At 43.0% G+C, this 15,746-nt stretch overlaps 1 pseudogene; it reads left to right on the top strand.

Moving 5' to 3' along the window:
• Positions 1–2,243: 2,243 nt before the first annotated feature.
• The window catches only part of LOC102479687 (40S ribosomal protein S7-like), a 19,122-nt pseudogene continuing 5,619 nt past the window's right edge, over positions 2,244–15,746 (top strand).

Genomic DNA, 15,746 nt, shown 5'->3' with positions numbered 1-15,746 from the left:
GAGCTTTACAAAAATACTTTCCAGGTGTGCACAGTATTATTATTTTTTTCTGGTATCAAACTCTTTGTACTTATCTACAACTTGATTACTTACAATACATTTGGGAAAATCCTGTGGCATGCAAGTGAGAAAGTTGAGACCATATGATATAGACAGCATGATCTTAAATATGTATACCCAAACTCATGCTGAAAGGAGACTAAAAGAGTCTATTCCAAAAATAATCATCTATTATCTTGTGCATGGGGGATTTTGAGAAAATTTTCCTTTTTAAAAATATTTTTTGCTTTCTCCTGAGTTAGCAAATATTAATTTTATGATCAGAATAAAGTTATGATTACATAATATATAACTATATATTATATATACACTTATACATATGTGTGTGTATATAAATATATAAAGAGAGAGACTCAAAATATTCGTTACCTGTGAAATGCCAGCTGTCTCTTCTCCTCTACCCTTGAAACGTTACCTGTGAAATGCCAGCTGTCTCTTCTCTACCCCTGAAGAAGTATTTTTTCACTTTACTTTTTTTTATAAAGAACAATTTTAATTTAATTTAATTGATTATTATTTTAAAATTTGCTATATGGCATGTGTGCTCACCAGAGAGTGTCAAAGAGAGAGAGAGAGAGAGAAAGTGAGAAAGCAAGCTGCCAGCTCTGGGTCTCGAATCGCAGTTGGCCATGTAGGAGTCCGGTGCCCTCCAGTTTACTCTTAAGAACAAGAAGGACCCTCTCTCCTCTCCTACTTCTCTCCATATGTCTCATATGCTGTAACAGAGATTTGTCAGCTTATTACCTAGAACAGCTTTAGCATCTTTGTCACAGGAGTTTTAAATAACCATGTTCTTCCACACTGAAAAGAACATTCTAACTAGAAACCATCACACTTAATGCCACTGTATAAATAGTACTTAGCATTTAACCAGCTTCCTAAGCAATTTCATAACACGTAGCTTCCTGGTCCCTGGTCAAGGCAGATGGGGCTTCCACCACGAGGAAGCACCTTTGCAGGGGGCCACTTGCCTCCAGCCTTCTTCTGACATTTCTCCCTAGTGATCTCTTCCGGACCCTGTACCTGAGTCATGTCTATATTCTTGGTGCCCAGAATAATGTGCAGTCAACAAGTATTTGTATGGGACTAGCCCATGGCCTAGTGGTTAAGGGAACTAGATCCCACACAGCTGACCCTAGTTCAAATCCTAGTTCTGTCAGCTTGAAAAACACACTGGGCGCATGTACATGCATGCCCCGAATCCCAATAGGATGGAGAAATGGAGAAGAGGTTGTGGTGTTATCATGCCCCGTAGGGGAGGGTTTTCTCCCTTTCTTTCTCTGTCTCTCTCAGGTGAGTACAATAAAATTGTACTGGAAATTAAGTAAATAAAAAATATTTGCAAGAGAGATAAAAAGGAAGACAACAAAGAAAGCTGGGAGAAAAGCGAGAGGAAGATCTAGAAGTTGTTGCCATCCTCAAAAGGCCCCAGAAGGGGTGTATCTAAGTTTAATGTGCCATTTATACTATGGACAAAAGCAAGACCTTGAGGACAGAATGTAGGCCTTTGAAAGGAGGGAAGATTCATTTCTTCATTCATCCCTCAGTGAACAGCTCTAGAGCGCTTACTGTGTGCACCATGCTGGTTTGGGGCTGGGGTAGAGCTGTGAACAGAGAGGCAGGTTCCTCTGTGCTGTTATAGAGCAGTGAGGGAAGGGATAAGATCAGGGAGATGGAATAAACAAGCCAACAAGTAAATAGCTTTTCAAATAGTGACAAAGCTCCTTTGGAGCCCTACTTCCTTTGGGAAGCAGTGGGGGTGTCCCAGCCAGTTGCTCTTGGCAAACGGCAGAGGTTGATCATGTTGGCAACATATCAAAAATTTTTATTAAAATAGCCAAATAGACATGAGCATTCACAGTCCCTTGGCAACAAGTCCTTCTTCTAGCTGTGTTTGGTTCCCAGGGCTGAGATGGACGTGTGTGTGTATATGTGTATGTGTGTGTGTGTGTGTGTGTGTGTGTTGAGGGGTAGATGTGCCAACTTCCCAGCCTGGTTTTGGTAGAAACTCAGGGTTGGTGGGGGAGTCTGGCTCCATCTTCTCCTGATGCAGTAGCTTGGGATGCCCTCTCCTCTCCACCGGAGTCTTGGTCTCTCACTGCCTGGATCACCTTCTGGGTCTCCAATTGCTCCTGCAGCTCCACCCGCAGACGAACTCTGTGTGTGTGTCCCTCACTCGGAAGATGGCGGGCAAACTTCCTGGGGTCAGCCTCCATTCAGGAGCTACTTCCTTTGGTCTTTGACAAAGTGAGCAGATGAAAACTGTTCTCATAGGTTCAAGAAATTTTGACCCCCATAGGGATTTGTAACAGCCCACTTTTGGTTGTTTTTATCCTCTCTCTCTCTCTTTTTTTTTTTCCTGAGATATTTTTGCTATTGGACATGTGCGCTTGCCAGAGAGACAGAAAGCGAGAAATCACCCCCCTGGGGGGGCGGGGGATGGCCACGCTGCAATCCCTTTTCCTCCATTCTCCTCTCAGGATCTTGGGCATGTGCACATACATGCCTGGTGTGAGTTTTTTAAGTCACCAGGTCTGGGACTCGAACTGTGGTTGACTGTGTGGGAGCCCAGCGATGTAGCCATTATGCCATCTGCTGGTCCCTCTTCTCTTTTCTTATTATAAAGGCATATAGGCTGGCTTCATGGCTCAACACTAAAGTGCTGCTCAGAAGCCAGATCCCATAGGGCAACTGTGGTTTAAATCCCCTGCCCAGTTGGCCTGAGCCATGCCAGGCACATGTTCAAGTGCCCAGGATCCAATGGGGTAGAGATAGGAGGAGAGGAATCATGGCATAACCAGACCCACTGGTGGGTGTTCGCTTCTGTCTCTCATGTGCATATGCCTTATCATGAATAGAGAAAAAAATAAAAAGGCACACACGTGCAGTTATTTTTTAAACACAGAGGATACAGGGCCCTGCTGTAGGGGCAGGCTGGGGCCACATGAGAGGCCCAGCTTTGCTTTCTGGTCCAATTAAAATGGTTGCAGTGGCATACAAATGTTTTTGTTTTTCAATTTGTCAGAAAGTGCATGCAATCCCCAGAGTCAGAGACAGAGAGAGAGGGAAAATGACAAAGCAAACCCCATGCAGAATATTCGGTCGTGCCACAATTTCTTCTCCATTTCTCCCTCCTCATTTCACACATGCATGCACATGTGTCCAGTATGCAGTTCAAGCTGCCAGATCCAGGACTGGAGTCATGCAGTCAGCCACGTGGGAAGCACCTTAACCACCATGCTACTGGCTGGCTTCAGTGATGTATATTTGTTAATCCTAGTGATTTGGGATGAGGCAGGAGATTTATTATTATTATTATTATTATTATTATTATTATTAGTTTATTTCTTTCCTTCATGAGAGAGACAGAGAGACAACATCCCAACAGGGTCCTGATGCAAGATCCATTCCCACCCTCAGCTGGCTTTCCTGCTCAGCCACTCTGCTCCCCCGATTCTTATTTTTTTAGAGAGAGAGAGAGATTTTGCAGTAGTGTTCGTGAGCATGCTGGAGAAACAGAGAGACAGAAAGAGAGAAGTCACCACCACCACCACCACCACCCCCGGGGGGATGACTATGCTGCAATCCCCTCTATTCCATTCTCCTCTTGGGATTTCAGGCACACACACAGCCTGACATGTTTTAAGCCACCAGGTCTGGGACTTGAACCACGGTCGACCATGTGGGAGTCCAGCAATGCAACCATTATGCCATCTGCTGGTCCCACTCCTTGATTCTTATAACAACAAACATAAACAAATAAAATAAAGGATACATACAACTGAAAGGGAAAATGAAAAACCTGTATGCACTCGGTCTTGGTTCTAAATGTCATTATCTGCAAAAAGCGACCAGTCCCCCTGGAGAAATGGCTGATTTCAAGGCTGCAGCATAGAAAGCACAGGATAAGCCTGGAGCACTTTGTTATGCTAGAAAAAGAAGACAATAAGAAGTATTTTTTAAAACTGTGGGGCAAAAAGTAAAAAATAATAAAAGAAATAAAAGGAAAAAATGGTGAGGCTTGTCAAAAAGGCACAGGAACCAACTTGAATTGGCTCCTACTGACCAAACCTATGAGGATTTTGAGCACCAAAATAAATATATAGGACCCAGCAGGTGGCCTGGTGGTTAAGGTACTGGACTCCCATATGACCAACCAACACTTTGAGTCCTGGACCTGGTGGCTTACTTTCTTGCTCTTCCTTTCTCTCTCTCTGGTCAAATTGAATAATAATAATAATAATTATTATTATTATTATAAAAATAAATAAAATTAAATAAATAATTCTTTTAAAAAGATAAATATGGATACCCACTGAGTAAAATAAGACTATGAGTCTATTCTGATAATACATAAATAAGGGAGAAGATATTTCTAATAATTAATAAATATAGGAGGAATTATTACATTAGAAAAATTATTTTGCAACTATATAGAACAGATTGACTTAAGCAAGATTCATCAATGGATTATAAGCAGTAGGCGGAAGAGAATTTGGATAAGAAATAGGGAATATAAATAGTCTCAAAGTATTTCCCCACACGTTATCTGTTATTACATAAGGAGAACTATAAACCAAACCATGGAAAAAGTACAACCAACAACCAGGTGACAAAAGGTAAGATCAACTTAAGGGACAGACAGACATAGTGTGTCTCCGGTGTGATCCCTTGAGAAAACTTCAATGTCACTTAAACACTAGGCCAGCCCCAAATATATAACCTGAATCAAGTCATGAAGAATGCCAGACACCCTAAATTAAAGGACAGTCTATAAAATAACAGGCCTGTGTTCTTAACAATGTTATTGTCGTGAAAGATGAAGAATGACTTATTAACTGTTTCATATTAAGAAGAGAAAAAGAGGGCCAGCCAGGTGACATGGAGGTTAAGGTGGCTGGATTTTACATGGCCAACGAAGTAGTTTGAATCCTGGACTCAGAGGCTTGAAAAACACGCTAGGTATGTGTGCATACCGAAATCCTGAGAGGAGAATGGAAGAGAAGGGTTTGTGGCATGGTCCTTCCCTGGGGAGTGCTTTTTCACTTTCTCTCTATCTCTTTCTCTGTCTCTGCATTGTCCCAAACTGGATTCTGGACAAGGAAAAAATAAGCTCCTGGGCTGGCCCTGCAGCACAGTGGTTAAGCGCTGTGCATAGGGTGTTGAATCCCACATGGCTGACCATGGTTTGAGTCCTGGCCCTGGTGACTTGAAAAACATACTAGGCACATGTACATGCCCCAAATCCTGGTGGGATGGAGAAATTGAAGAAAGAAGATTGTGGCATGACCATTCACTGTTGAGGGATGCTTGCTCCTGCCCCTCCCCACCCCCCTTGGTGTACACACCCTCTGGCAAACAAAACAAAACTTCTATAATAAACATAATGTAGGCAATTGATTAAGTTGGAATACAGGCTCCAATTTAGATAAAAGCATTGTATCAATATTATAATTCTGGAATTTGCTAATGGTTCTGTGGTTACTAAAGAGAGCAGCCTTCTTAAGAAATGTATCTTGAAATATTAAAGGATGAAACTTCAAGATGCATGTAACTTATTCCCAGATATTAGATAAATACAATTAACGTAAGGCAATTGATTAAGTTGGAATACAGGCTCCAATTTAGATAAAAGCATTGTATCAATATTATAATTCTGGAATTTGCTAATGGTTCTGTGGTTACTAAAGAGAGCAGCCTTCTTAAGAAATGTATCTTGAAATATTAAAGGATGAAACTTCAAGATGCATGTAACTTATTCCCAGATATTAGATAAATACAATTAACGTAAGCACATATGAGAGAGAGAGAGAGGAGAGAGAGAGAGCAGGCCAGCAGGTAATGTGGTGGTTAAGCACATGGATCCCACATGGCTGATTGCATGGTTCAAGTTCTGATGTGGCAGGTTGAAAATCAGGCTGGGCACATGTGCGAGCATGCTCAAAATCCTGAGAGGAGACTAGAAGAGAAGGATTATGGTATGGCCATCCCCCGGGGGGCACTTTCTCACTTTCTTTCTCTAAAGAGAGCAAACTAAAAAATAAAATAAAATAATAAAGAGAGGGCCAGAGCACATATGTAAAAGAGAAATAGAGTAAAAGCAGTGTATTAAAAATATCAGTGGGGGGACCAGCAGTTAGCGTAATGGCTATGTCGCTGAACTCCCATGTAGTCGACCGTGGTTTGAGCCCCAGACCTGGTGGCTAAAACTCACGCCGGGTGTGTGTGCGTACGTGCCCAAAATCCTGAGAGGAGAATGGAGGAGAAGGGATTGCGGCGTGACCATCCCCTCTGGAGGGTGATTTCTCGCTTTCTGTCTCTCTGTCTCTCTCTGTCTTTCTAGCAAGCGCACGCTCCCTATAGCAAAAACCTCTCAAAAAAAAAAAAAAAAGTCAGAGGGCTCTTACTTCCCTTAGCTGATGCTCACCAAGGAGCAGGCATATTCAGCTCAAGTGCCAAGATCATGAAGCTCAATGACAAGAAGCCCCACCCGTTCTAGTAGGGCATCTCCTAGGTTCCTCTGGAGCTGGAGATGAATTCATACCTCAAGGCACAGCTCAGGGAGCTGAACACTCAGCAGCCAGGAAAATAGAAGGGGTGGTGCTCAGAAAGCTATTGTGATTTTTGCTCCTGTTCTTCGACTGAAGTCCTTCCAGAAAATCCATGTGTGGCTAGTACGTGAACTAGAGAAAAAGTTCAGTGGGAAGCACGTGGTCTTTATTGCTCAGGGGAGAATTCTGCCTTAGCCAACTAAAAGTAAGCAAAAGTATGAAAAATAAGCAAAAGTGTCCCAGGAGTCAGACTCTGACAGCTGAACATGATGCCATCCTGGGGGACTTGGTCCTCCCAAGTGAAATTGTGAGCAAGAGGATACAGATGTAACCAGATGGCAGTAGACTCACAAAGGTTTGCTTGACAAAACACAGCAGAACGATGTGGAACACCAGGACTGAAACGACTTTTTCTGGTGTCTCTGAGAAGCTCATGGGCAAGGATGTTAATTTTGAATCCTCAGAGTCTCGTTTATTAAAAAACAAATTAATTTCATAAATATGCTAAATCAAGTATCATCACGGTATTGTTTTTTCTTTTCTTTTTTTTTTTGGAGAAATTTTTACTATAGGGCACGTGCGTTCACCAGACAGACAGAGACAGAGAGACAGAAAGTGAGAAATCATCTCCTGGGGGGATGGCCACGCCACAGTCCCTTCTCCTCCATTCTCCTCTCAGGATCTTGGGCACGCACACACATGCGCTCGGCGTGAGTTTAAGCCACTGGGTCTGGGACTCGAACCGCGGTCGACTACATGGAAGTCCAGTGACATAGCCATTACGTTAACTGCTGGTCCCATCACAGTATTCTGTTAAAAAACATTTTTGTTTTGGTGGATTTGGGCAAAGGATATCCAGATTCTGTACTGTTCTTTTTCTTTAATAAAGAAAATTTTTGCCAGAGGGCACGTGTGCTCACCAAAAAGAGATGGAGAGGAAGAAAGCACTTCCTAATGGGGTGTGGTCCTGCTGCAACCCCTGCTTCTCCACTTCTTCCCCCTTGAGACTTTCTCAAGCTACCAGAGCTGAGATTTGAACTATGCTGTCAGCCATGTAAGATCTAGCTCCTTTGGGACTAGATCACTGGGCCATGAGGCTAGCCTCTTCATATTATTCTTGAAATTTTTCTGTAAATTGGAAATTATTGCAAAATAATAAATTAACAAAGAAGAAGTAACAACATTGAAATTACCTTTTAAATTGTTTTTGGTTTTTGCCGTAGGGTGCTTGTGCTCACCAGAGACAGAGAGACAGTGAGAGGGAAAGCAGGAAGTCATCCTCTTACGAAGGATGGTCACACTGTTATCCCTTCTCTTTCATTCTCCTCCTGGGATATGGTGCATGCACATAGAGGGACCAGCATGATTTTTAAGCCACCAGGTCCAGAACTCAATGCTCATGGTCATCGGCCATGCAGGAGTCCAGCACTGTAACCACCATGCCACCTGCTGGTCCCTGAATTACTTGTATCTGTGGAGTAGTGGTGAAGGCCCTGGACCCTCACATGGCTGCTCATGGTTCAAGTTTCAGACCTGGCAGCTTGAAAATCACACTGGGTGCTTGTGTGTGCATGCCCAAACTCCCAAAAGAGAATGGAGGAGAAGGGACTGGTGTGGTCATGCCCCCAGGGGGTGATTTTTTTATATTTTCCTCTCTCTCTTTCTCTTTCTCTCTCTGGCAAGTACACACACTCTATGACAAAAACCAAACCTGTAACTAAACAAAAAGTTATCTAAACTCAGCTGTATAAAAAGAATGTCTGGGGACCAGCAGATGGCATAATGATTACGTTGCTGGACTCCCACATAGTCGACTGCAGTTTGAGTCCCAGACTGGCAGCTTAAAACTCACGCTGAGCATGTGTGTATTTGTACCCATGCCCAAAATCCTAAGAGGAGAAGGAGCAGAAGGGATTGTGACATGGCCATCTACTCTGGAAGATGATTTCTTGCTTTCTGTCTGTCTCTCACTCTCTCTGTGTGTTTCCAGTGAGCACAAGCTCCCTATAATAAAAATCTCTCTCTGAAAAAAAAGGATGTCTATAATATTTTTCTGTATTCATGGTAGAACATGTATGTATAAATGTGTGAGTAACCAGGAGAGAGGAGTATCTGTCACAGCTCATAGGATCCTGGGTACTGTCCATGTGCCTGGCATGTTTAAGGGTGACAGGGCTGAGGATTCAAACTGCAGTTGCCATATGGGATCTAACTTCTCTTTTTTATTTATTTAATTTTATTTATTATTATTATTTTAAAATTTTCTATAAGGCACATGCCCTCACCAGAGAGAGACAAAGTGAGAAAGCAAGTCCCCAGGTCCAGGACTTGAACCACAGTTGGCCAGTGCTTCAACTACCATGCCACCTGCTGGCCACAGGATCCAGATTCTCTCGAGCAGCACATTACCACTGTGCCACGGCACCAGCCCAAGAATATCTGTAATTTCATTCATCCCAGCTGATCCTTGTTTATACCACAGTGGTTATCAATCTAGAATTGTTTTTCAAATAAATTGGGACTCTAACTGAAGCCAAGTTTTGTTAGTAAATGATCGTAAAATGGCTTTTATATGTACCTACATATATACAAGCATAATTTGTAGTTGATCATAATCATTAATAGTACTTATCATTATTTATATTATTCAGTTGCATAAAATTGACTTCATTTATTTACTCAACAGCTGCCAAATATACGTTGCTTCCAGTTTTTCTTCATTTTTTTAAGAGAGATTTTTCTTATAAGTCATGTGCACTCTCCAGAGAGACAAAGACAGAAAGCAAGAAATCACCCCCTGAGGGGTGACCACACCGCAATCCCTTCTCCTTTACTCTCCCCTTGGGACAAGCCGGCTCAAGCCTCTGGATCTGGTACTTGAATCATAGGTGACTATGTGGGAGTCCAGCGATGTAACCATTACACCATCTGCTGGTCCCCAGTTTTTTGTTTTTGTTTTTGTTTTTCCCTATTAACAATGCTTCTGAGAACATACCTATAGAGAAATTTCTGAGCACACCATGAATCTGACTATGAGAAATACCTAGAAGTGGAATACCTAGATCAAAGGGCAAGCATATTTTTAAGGCTTTCAGAATGTATCAAAAAATTTGAAATTTCTGCCCAAAAGTTTACCAACATATCCTTTCAGCAATTTTATATGAAAACATCTATTTCCTCCCCCTTGCCTCCAACCATATCAATTTTTCATCTTTTGGTCTTTGTCAAATGCAAAAGGGGGCAAATGGTCTCTCCTTTGTGATTCTCACTTACATTTCTTTGATTATTGATGAGGGTGACCTTGACCATTCCTGTTTCTCTTTTTCCTATTATGACTATCACTGTATTTCCTCAAACCTGAGTACACATTGGTTGTAATACACATCATCATTATTTTTTGTATCATTTAAGTAAAATGTATCCCATTTTCTGAGATGTTAAAAATGTGCATTTAGAATTTTTGAAGTAAGAACTCTTTTAAAATGCCTGTGAGAGGTATGGTTGGAGAGCTCAGATGCAGATCAGGAAACGAGGCTGCTGGGGCCATGTTTGATTGAGCAAGTTGCTTCATCTTCCAGGCTGATTCACAGAATCCTTTTGGATTTTGTACACTCTACCAGGCATGATTAAAACAAAGAAAATACCTTTCCTGACCAAGTTTCACTTTTACTAATGTTCACTAAATGCAAATGTTCTGTGTCATCCACAGTACCTGCACATGAAGAGTGTGCTATTTAACTGGAGGAATGAACTAATAATTGTTCTTCCTGAGAAAGTCAGGCAAGGCTAAGGGAAAAACAGAGAGAGAGAAAAAGAGAACTTGTTTTTGTGGGGTTTATTCACTTAGCAAAGGGAACAGTAGAACAGTGAGGCAGAGGGATGGAAGCTTAGGTGGTGGATTTAGGAAAGGAAATGCGCCACAGGATGTGGGAGGCTTCCTAAGATGAGGCAAAGTTGGGATATTATTAACCCCATTTGGTTGATGAGAAAACCAAGAAGAGGATATGTGAGGTTCTTGGGCCCCATAATAATGACTGTTGCACTTGGTGCATTTATCTTTCTGTGTATCTAGTACTTCACCTCCTCCCCAACGATGGCCTCCTTAAGAGAAAGAATTGCTATCTTCTATCCTAAGTACCTAGCACAGTGGGGTTCCACAGTGGGTGTCTCCATGTGGTTATCGAATAAATGAGTGAATAAATTAATGGATCAGTGAACTACACAGGAGTGGTGGATGATAGGTCCCTTCCTGTAGTCCACAGGTTGGGTGACTCCAGGCTCCCAGAACTGTTAATATCATTTCCATTCAAGTGTTTCCTGCAGGCTTATACTGCTCAGTCCCTGGCCCTACCGTGCTCTGATTGTACCAGGAAGTGACTTCGCTGGTCTAACCACTCTAAATTGGAATCCCTGCTAGGCCTCTGAGAGGCCAAGTTGAACTGGAAGGACAGGCAGTGCCTACTAGCACCTCAGGGTACCCCTGGAACCAATCATTGTGGCCCAGATATCCCTGGAGCAGTGATTTAAGGGAGCTGGCTGGCCATTCAGGCAAGTCTTGTTTCTGAGGTAATCTATTTAATGAGGAGGATGAGTAAGGGCTGTATGAACTGTGAAGGCTGTGTGAACAGAAGGGTAATATGACCTTCAGATGTTGTAACCAATCTCATGGAATGAGAGCTCTAATAGGGACCTTAGTAATCCAGTCATCTGTCCTTTGCCTCCGTTTCACAGAGGAGGACAGTAAACCCAGAGAGGGAAAGTGACTTGGCTAAACAGTCAACAAGCAAGAAGATGCGGAAAATGTAATTCCCTGGTAAAAAGTTTTAAATCTCTGGTAAAAAGCTTGGGTACCAGGGTAATCCATTAGGTCAAATCTCAGCTTCACCAATTATGAGATGAGAGCTAGGACAAAGGAACTGACTTCTTGATTATTCATCTATAAATTAGAGTAATGACACTTGTTTGTTTTACCTTTTGCCATAGGGTATATGCACTTGCTGGAAGGAGACGGAGAGAGGGAAAGTGAGAAATCAGCCCCTTGGGCGGGGAGTGGGGGGGGTGGTCACACCACAATACCTTCTCTTCCATTCTCCTCTTGGGATTTTGGGCCCACTCACACATGTTCCTGATGCGATTTTCCAAGCTGCTAGGTCTGGGATTTGAACCGTGGTCAACCATGTGGGAATCCAGCATCTTAGCCACCATCCCACCTTGGCCCCAGTGACAATTATTTTAAAGTTGTAAGAATTATTTGTTTGTAGGGAATTTTTTGGGAAAGCCATGACACATTTTTTCATAGAAAAACAGAAAAATGTGTCATGACTTTCCTGATGACCTAATAAGTAAGATAGCACACAGCTAGAAACACCTTTGCACGTACCTGTAACATAGACGGCAACGAACAAGTGTTGGCTATTATTACTTTATTACTATGATTTATTAATTAGTACTGTATATTGGCAGAGCTGGGCTAGGATACAAAACCTCCTGACTCCTTTCTTTCTGTCTTCTGTGGTCACCAGATTCCTTGGGTTCAGCATATCAGACTGTCTAAGCCCTACTATGATTTCATTCATTCATCATATATTGAATGAACACCGTTAATGTGTTACTCAAAATTCTAGTTGCTGTGTGTGTGTGTGCGCGCGTGTGTGCATGTGTGTGTGTGCATCCATATGTTGGAAAGGGAAAAGGTAAGAAGCAAAAAATATAAAAATGAAAGTCTCTGTTGTCCAAATGAGTATGGGGGATAGGCTTAGAAGTAGAAGGAAAAGAAAAGGGAGGAGCTATCTTTATGTATCAGAGACAAACCACCTCAGAAAGGTGGAATTAATTCTGAAAGTCATTTTGGGAATTAAGGCACCGCTTGATAACCTCCATAAACCCAAGCCAGTCCAGGATCTCCCAAGATCACCACAAAACCATCCCTAGTTCTGATGACAAATGCCCCATCCTTTGACCCGGAGTCTCTGGGACCTAACTGGCACTGTCCGGGGAATTGAGGAAACCCAGGACTCTCCCTTTTGGGGACCCAGCTCCATGCTATTAGAACGTCCTTAACTGGATAGAAGGGTGTCGCGTTGTGCAGAGCAGCGGAAAGCCCAAGGGAAAATCACATCAGGACAACATCTTGTCTCTGCCCTTGTGGGAAGCGAGATAATGTTTGTGAAAGAACTGAGATAAAGCATTAAGCAAGGGGCTAGAGTGGGTGTGGGGCAGCTGTCAGCATTAAGGTCAAGCAGCATCAAATCAGGAAGTCCTCCGGAAATGAACATGCAGTGGGTTTTCTAAAAGCAGCCATGAAAAATGACTCAAAGCCAAGAGGAGATGAAAGGGAGTCAAGCCCGCCTACGACAGAGCACTTTCATAGCCTCCATCACATTTAGTCTTTATCACAATCACGCTTCAGAGACGAATACTCTCCAACTCAAGAAGAGTAAGAAACCTGCCCCAGGAAACATGGGAAAACGTAAACAAACACCCAGAAAGAAATACATGTGAGAAAAAAATCAAGGGGAGCCTGGGATAATTCTTATAATGCAACAAACCAGAATAGTGAGAAGCGTAGAACAAACAGGCCACTGGAATCTTACTTACCCTTCAAAGTCGAGCTAAACGCAGTCTCCACTTTGCTTGATCATTCCAGCCAGAGTTATCTTCGTCCTATTCAGAATTCCTTTAACCAAATTTTCTTCTAATGCTATGTTTAGTAGGCTTTTGGTCCCTAGATCCTCACCAAACTACATGTCTTGTTAGCAGGGTTTTTCAGACAGTAGAGGAGCTGCGTGGAAATGAATGGATTCCTAAAGGAAAGGAGAAGGGCAATGTACCTGGGGCTAGCGGTTGGCGTAGTGGTTAAGGTGCCGGACTCCCACATGGCTGACTGTGGTCTGAGTCCAGGACCTGGACTTGCTTTTTCACTTTCCTTCTCTCTCTCTCTCTCTCTGGCGAACACATGCACCCTATAGCAAACTTTAAAATAATAATAATATTAATAACTAAATGAATAATTCTTTTTCTTTTTTGGAGAGAGATTTTTGCTACAGAGTGTGTGTGCTCACCAGTGAGACAGAGAGACAGAAAGCAAGAAATCACTCCCTTGGGGGGATGGCCATGCTGCAATCCCTTCTCCATTCTCCTCTCAGAATCCTAGGCACACATGCACATGAGCCTGGCGTGAGCCTTAAGGCACCGGGTCCAGGACTCGAACTGTGGTTGACTATATGGGAGTCCAGTTAAGTAGCCGTCACACCATCCACTGGTCCCATAAATTAATGATTCTTTAGAAAGAAAAAAAGGGCAGTATTTCATGGTATTATAAAAAGAAAAAGGAATCTTCATTCAAATCCTAGCTCTACCACCTGCTAACTGTAGGCTATTGTATCCTTAACATCTCTGGTTTCCTCATCTTTTCTGTTTTCAAAAACAATTAAGTCTATGTATTTTATTGATGATAGAGATGTACATGCCTGGGAGAGAGAAGTGTTCTCCTTGGGATCTCGTTACACTGCAGTTCCCTTTCCCCAGGCCTCCAGTTTGTCAGGATCTTGGGCACGCATGCATATGCCTACTACTTATTTTCAGGCTGACCAGGGGATGTCAACCAGCAGTCAGTCATGTGGATTCCAGCATAGCAGTTCAGTTTGTTACTGACTATGCCACCAAGCTGGGCTGACTTCTTTCTCTTAAAATGGAGATATTAATATCCTTCTCACAGGTTTGTCCTAAACAGAGATAAAATACTTAAAGCTCCTAGAACAGTGCCTCTAATGTGGAACTTCCTTTCTTCTTGCTTTATGCTTCCGTGTAGAGGGACATCAATGCGTGTAACACTATTGGTTTATTTCTGGTCCTGTGCTCAAGATTTCCTAGGAGCAGGAACTCCCATGTTGGCCAATTTGGGAGTGGAAAATGGGTATATATGTACCTGCTCCCATCTGCGTTCTCTTTGATATCCAGCTACCTCTAGAAGCACACATTCTGTCCTGCTCCTCTATACCTTCAGTATTTCTGGGGGAGGCTCACTGTGGCGGGGGCAGGAAGAGAGCTTTTTCCTCCCGCTGCCTGGGCCCAGGTGTTGAGTCAGGCTGATTCTGGTCATCAAAGGAGCCCGAGGTTGCCATAAACCTGAGCTGGGTCCTCCTGCCTCTGGTTCTGTCGTTTCGATTTCCACCTGCCACACTCTTCTGTTAGGTTAAATGGTTCAGAGCTGTGAGGGGGAAAGGTGAAGGTGGTTTTGGTGGGTGTCATCTAGAAACCTGCTTTAAGCTACACGTGTACGGTATCAGGTGTTTGATACACAGGAGCTGTTGATTTATACCCAAGACACACTTCCCACATCTCTAGTGCTGACTCTGCCCACTGTGTCCTCCCTTAGGAAGCAGCTCACTCAGCCCCTCCATGTTCCTTCCTTCCCTCCTCGCCAGGCGGTTCCCTAGCTAGCCATGTGACTTGAGCTCAGCAGTCAGCAAAAGCCTTACTGGGATACCCCCTCAAGTCCTGCCCAGAAAAGTAAACTTCCTTTTCCAGGAAGCAAGATATATGCCCATCTGCTGGAAGCTTCTTAAAATAGATTCTCAGTCTTTCTTTCTTTCTTTCTTTCTTTCTTTCTTTCTTTCTTTCTTTCTTTCTTTCTTTCTTTCTTTCTTTCTTTTTTTTTTTTTTCTGGAGAGGTTTTTGCTATAGGGCGCATGTACACTCCAGAAAGACAGAGACGGAGAGACAGAAAGCGAGAAATCACCCCCCAGAGGGGATGGCCATGCTGCAATCCCTTCTCCTCTGTTCTCCTCTCAGGATCTTTGGCACGCATGCACACACGCCTGGCATGAGTTTAAGCCACTGGGTCTGGTACTCAAACCGTGGTCCACAACATGAGAGTCCAGCGACATAGCCATTACGCCAACTGCTGGTCCCTCTTCCTTCTTCTTAAATGTAAGACCTCTGATACATGTACAGGGTACTCGGCCTGCTTTCCTGTTAATGTAAGAACAAAAAAGATAATAGAAGGTTACTTTTTGGAATTCAAGAGGGCTTTGCAGTTGATTTCCGTTGTTTATGAAAGGGTGAGATCCAGGGACTAGCAGTTAGCGTAATGGCTATGTCGCTGGACTCCCATGTAGTTGACTGCGGTTCGAG

The sequence above is a fragment of the Tupaia chinensis genome, unplaced genomic scaffold (assembly GCF_000334495.1).
Source record: "Tupaia chinensis unplaced genomic scaffold, TupChi_1.0 Scaffold000227_1, whole genome shotgun sequence".
Taxonomy (NCBI): Eukaryota; Metazoa; Chordata; class Mammalia; order Scandentia; family Tupaiidae; genus Tupaia; species Tupaia belangeri.
Note: the sequence above shows the minus strand (reverse complement) of the source record. Positions and strands in the feature narration are given on the sequence as shown.